This window comes from Rhopalosiphum padi, chromosome 2 (assembly GCF_020882245.1).
Source record: "Rhopalosiphum padi isolate XX-2018 chromosome 2, ASM2088224v1, whole genome shotgun sequence".
NCBI lineage: Eukaryota > Metazoa > Arthropoda > Insecta > Hemiptera > Aphididae > Rhopalosiphum > Rhopalosiphum padi.
In genome coordinates, this window is record NC_083598.1 from 49,044,888 (window position 1) to 49,050,887 (window position 6,000).

The window sequence follows — 6,000 nt, forward strand, 5'->3', positions numbered from 1 at the left end:
ACGAGAGCTGTAATGAAATCCGTCCGGGAAAGTCGACGACTGCGGTCCGTAATAGCGAAAAATCGGCGTACACGTCGCGACTGGCAACGACGAACGGATTGTTATTAAACGGAAATTTGATGATTTTCAGATAACGCCAACGCCGATCGACAAGAGTTGTCGGTGTTCTGCAAACGTTCGCACAACAGCGGAGGGTTTGCGCTATATTCTCGCTGTACGGTCGTCGTTTAAAAACGGTAACCGTTCGCGGTATAAACGAGCACGAGCTAGTGTGGCGTGATTCGACGATAAATGGTAAAATATTATATTACAAGGTGTGTGTGTGTGTGTGTGTGTGTTTGTGCAGGTATAATGCGCATCGTGCAATATTAGTGTTGTTATGTGTAAACACTGTATTATTTAACTATTGTGTTTATGCCCGAATACAACTCGTGTGTATATTATTATAATATTATATGTATTGTTTGATGTGGCTTATGTGTGTCTTTTCTGTAAGTGTAAAAACTACGTTTCTTTAAATAGATGTGTATACACCAGACCCCGTGATCCACGCTATTAATTCGGCAAACAAATCTATTAAACGGATTTTTTTTTTGTATCGAGTGATCGTGACGTATAAAGAATTCGAGTGATCATCTGACAGACCGTTATAATATTATATAAACCGTTCGTATAATCTCGATATTGTTACAACTTAAATTATTTTATGAATGACTATACTAGGGGTGGCCAACTTAATAGACTTGCGGTCGACCTTCGAGATTTTCTAGGTTGTCGCGATCGACCAAAAAAAAAAGTTTAGGTCAATAAACAAAAAGTATATTGTATAATATAATATACGTACATGCGTGTTACACATCTTTTATTGTATAATCTCGTTTTTCATTTTTTCATAGTTATTTATTGCTTTTTAGTAAATATAATTTTTATATTCCTGGGATATATTAAGATAGTTTAATGGTTTTCTGAAAAAAATTCAAAATTTCAAGAAAATGCGAAAGGGTGTCGCGATCGACTCAAGTTGATCTCGATCGACTGGTTGGCCACCCCTGGGCTATACTGCTGTCTATACAATATAATAATATGACCCCATGTGTTAGAATTGTGTTATTTTATAAAATAACGTTATATTGATAATAATAAGAGTATAGCTAGAAGTGCTAGAACTGGAATCGTAAAAATAAAAATTAGAGCTTTTGACACCGTTCCGGTTAATACCGGTATTAAAACATTTAAAACCCACCGCGTACATCGTATTTTATTATACGTTAGTATCATATTATTGGGATATACAATAAATATAATATAATATGAAATACAATCTATGGTACACCTAGTAATCACATATTATCGAAATTAAACGATTTGTAATATTAGATTTACACGGATAAATAAAGTCTTTGTTCTATATTATTATATTTCAATTTAAGTTACCAGATAACGGTCTGGTTTAACAAATATCAACACCGAATAAATATTTTTTGAATTTTTTACCACGAAATAAAATTTACCAAAGTATGTAATTTTCATATAACTATTTAAATATACTCTAAAACATCGAAATTTATGCCCAGAAAAAAAACATTTGCAACACGAGTTTGTTTCTTTTTTTCAATCGTGTAATAAAATCAGTCAAAAACAATATGAAATCCACAAAAGAAAGCGCTTGCTCTAGTTGTAGTAGTTATTCAAGAAAAGTAAAGTGTCACAAGTATACTACAAAATGTTGGTCTACTCACCAACTGTATATAACTCATCAAAACTTTAAATAATTATAGTTAACAAATTACTCGTTTGAAATTAAATTTGTATGCTTTAGCGCAATTATTATTTAGAAATAATATTTTTTACTTTAAAATATGAAATTAAATACAAACGCTATATTGTTCTTTGTTTAAACAACTAATTTCGATTTAAATTTTATTTTTATATAAGATTAATTAAAATTGTTTCATCAGGATACACTAGTTTTAAATACATTATATGTCAAAACAAAATTCAGACTCTTCGTAACGATAACCAAAAAAAAAAAAAAGCGGAAAACCCTCGAACCAATATAAACTATTGCATACAATTTGCATTATTAATGCATATATTTTAACTTGCCAATTTACATAAAACATAATATGATTTACTAATTATTGTCATCAATTTTTAAACTTATATAATTTAAACTGTGCTCAATAAAAACTACTTTAAATTAAATCATTTATAAGTATGTACATAATATTATGATTTAGTAATTAATTTCTATGTTTTTCAATTAAAAACTATAAGTGATGTTAAATGTACTTGTCCTATGTCAATATAAAATCAATTTTTTTTTCAAATTTCGGTATAATCAGACAAAAATCTGTCAGACAAATGAATTTTCGCCTTTTGTACCAAATTTAAGTTTACTGTGAATTAAATCACGAAAATATCAGCCTAAAAGTTAATGCAAATGTATCAATTAACAATGCGAAACAAATTTATGATAAAAACAAAATCGGATATTAATTAGATTTTTAAAAGTATACAATATTTCTTTTTTAATTTATCTGATATAAGATTTACTACAGAGGTGTCCAACCCGTGGGCCTGCTTGCATGATCATCCTATCAAAGATAATTTCATATTTATCTAATATATTATATAACATATTTACAGTTTTTAACTATTTTCATGAAAGGTTAAGGTTTACATGTTTCTACGAATATTTTAATTACATACATTATAACTTGTTTTGGTATGTATAGACTTTAGACTTCTTATATTTAATGAATTAACTTATTAAATAATAGTAAAATGTAAGTATTTTTCAAATAAAATAACGAGTTGTTATTACTTTGCCATATTCAAGTTCTCCTCAATTCATTATTTACATAACATGAAAAAACTTCACCCCGAGACTAGAACTCTTTTATATAAAAGTATATAGAGTATTGACTGCATATCAAAGTTCTTTAACTGTGTATATTAAAATAATTTATTTTAATTACAATGTTATGTATATTATTTAAGAGAGTGGGTAACTAATTGCATATTTATATTGATATTGCCACATGATGTTTCTTCCAACTCCACTTATTTTTCTTAAAAATTTGTATTTTAGCTTATATTTGAGGAAGTTTTGTTATTTTGTATTCAATAGAATATAATATAATAATATTATAAACTCATAAAATAAAAAGCGAACAATTAATAATTTTATAAATTTACATTATTCCAACCATAATTATTGACTTTTATACACTATAAATTATAATAAGAAACAAAATGCAAATAATAATAGAGATCTCAACCTGATTTTGCTTAAGAAAAGTAAATAATACGTATTATTTACAAAATTATATATCATAACTTTAAGCACAATAATCGAATTTGAATAATTTCATCAGTTCTAATGCACTTATTTACCAAAGTTATAGTGTAATACTGTAATATGATTATTATAAGGACATGTTTAATATTTATGACGATATTAATAATAATTATCTTATACCCACACACGCATTCATTGATATTAACTGTATAAGACATTATGCTATACATAATTGATTTAAACATATTGTATATTATCCAGTCATAAAGTATACGCATATAGTTTATAATACCGAAAATATAATTTTTGAATACCTATAATGAAAAAAAACATAAAAAAATGTCTTTCACCGCATAAATACAAAATAATATGATAACAAATTGTGTCTATTATTTTAAACCCATATACTAATATGATAAGTATGCCTAAATTCATTACATAATATTACAATGTGAGCTGAGAGTTTTTTTATATTGTCCTCTCTAAAGAAACGTCGTACATATTCTGTTTATGAGTGCACATCAGCAGAGCAGTTTGGTGAATATCTCCTTGTTGCTTGATAGAAAATTAGACCTTTTTTTAAATTATTAAACGTTGAAATTACTTCAGGAAAGATATTTATAAAAACTCATTAAATAGCTCGATTTAAAAAATGAATAATTTCTAATCAAATCTGCGTACCGAGCATTTGTCTAGTAAATATAAATCAAATTCAACTATTCATATGCGTATGTCAACTTATTTCGTTTCCATCGAATAAATTTACAATTCTTTAAGCTTTATGAGTAAAAGTTTATCTCTTATCCCGATTTTATGTCAACTGAATTTTTTTCGTACTTACTCCTTCATTATGTGATATTTTAGATTTATCTTTAGATTGAGTGATTTGTCCTTCTTTTTTGATATCCAACATTGTCTACCCAATCTCAAAAAGGTCAAAAACCATTATATTCAGAATTACTGACCAATATCTCTTCGCTTTATTATGCCTGAATTCGTTTTTGAAAAATGTTAATTTATATAAAATTGAAAATACTATTATTTTGAATTCTTGACGTAGATTTATGCCGTGTAGATTGTAGATCTACTACAAGTAGTCTAGTAACATAAGAATATGAACATATAATTAATAATTTATCGTCTGAACATCAAATTTATGTAATCTATAACAAATCTTTCAAATACTTTTAACACTGTCAACCACGAAATTTTAAAAATAAGACTTATGCAGCTTAACTCCTATAATTCACTACATTTTTTTCATAGTTTTTTGGTCGTAAACAGTTTGTAAGATATAAAAGTTATATGTCCGATACGTACATATACAGCTCTTTCTAGAGTTCTCCAGGATACTCATTAATAATTAGTTACTATTTCATGTATCTATTAATGACATATCTTCAACTAATAAAAATACGCTGTTATTAGCTGTTAAATTAAAAAATTGTCTTGTCTATTATTAAATCTGTCGAAGACGCGAGACTACTCTTCAATCTGATCTATATATATATATATATATTATATCAAATTTGTACACTCTGAATTCTCTGCCATTTTGTCATAAAATAAAAATAAATATAAAACGATGTAATTTAATCGTATGCGTGAATCTATTTCTTTCGAGTAGCAAATAAATGATATCCAACATAAAAATGTAAAACAATTTAAAGAATTTATCTTTTCAAACACATACATGATACATCTTTTACTGAAAGTAAAAAAAAAAATGAGATTGATAAATTTTATTAGACGTTCTTATAATGATTTTAAAAACGCTAGTGCTTTACTGTCTTTTTACTGCTTAAATGTTATAGATACATTTTAGAATATGCATCAATATTTTAGTTTCCTTATCTCAAAAATCATAATATTATGCTCGAAGGTGTTCAGAATCATTTCTTGCATTTTTATTATTTATTTAATACGATATTCCTGGTCAGCCCACTTTTCTTATGAACCATTACCTCGTTCTTTAAATCTTTTCAAAAAAAATTTGATATGTATAAATTATATTTTTACATAAAGTATTATTCGATTTAATTGAATGTCTAAACTTACTTCAACATTTTTTTTCTAGTTTCAGTTATAGTCACTTTTTATATTCCGTGTATTAAGGCAAATTATTCTGCCAATTTACCAATTTCGAGAATAAAGCGTACATTAAATTATTTAATAATATTACTTTAATTTATATCATTATTTTAAATATTATTATATTTAGATTTTACCACGTATATTATTATGTACACGAATAACAATACAAAATATGTTAGAATAAAATAAATATAAAATAATATATGGCATCCAAATGATTTCACACCCTGAACATATTTTATTTAACTTATTCATCAGTAAAATATATTTCATAGTAAAAAACTACGTTCGATAATAATTTGCCATAAAAAATTCTATTCTCAGAATACAAAAATCCAATTTCTATGTTGTTCGATTATTATATGAATATAATAAAATATATGTATAAATATATTATAATAAATCTATCCTTATAAATGAGTTCTAGAAATATTAAATATTATTTATTTTTTAGTTTCTTAGCAGTGCGATGTATATATTAATTTTATAATAATAATAATAATGTGTGTGTGTGTGTGTGTGTGTGTGTTTATTTTTATGTATGCATATCCAGTAAATGTTAATAGTCGAAAAAAAAATTCAAATTTAAGCTTTAAAGGTGG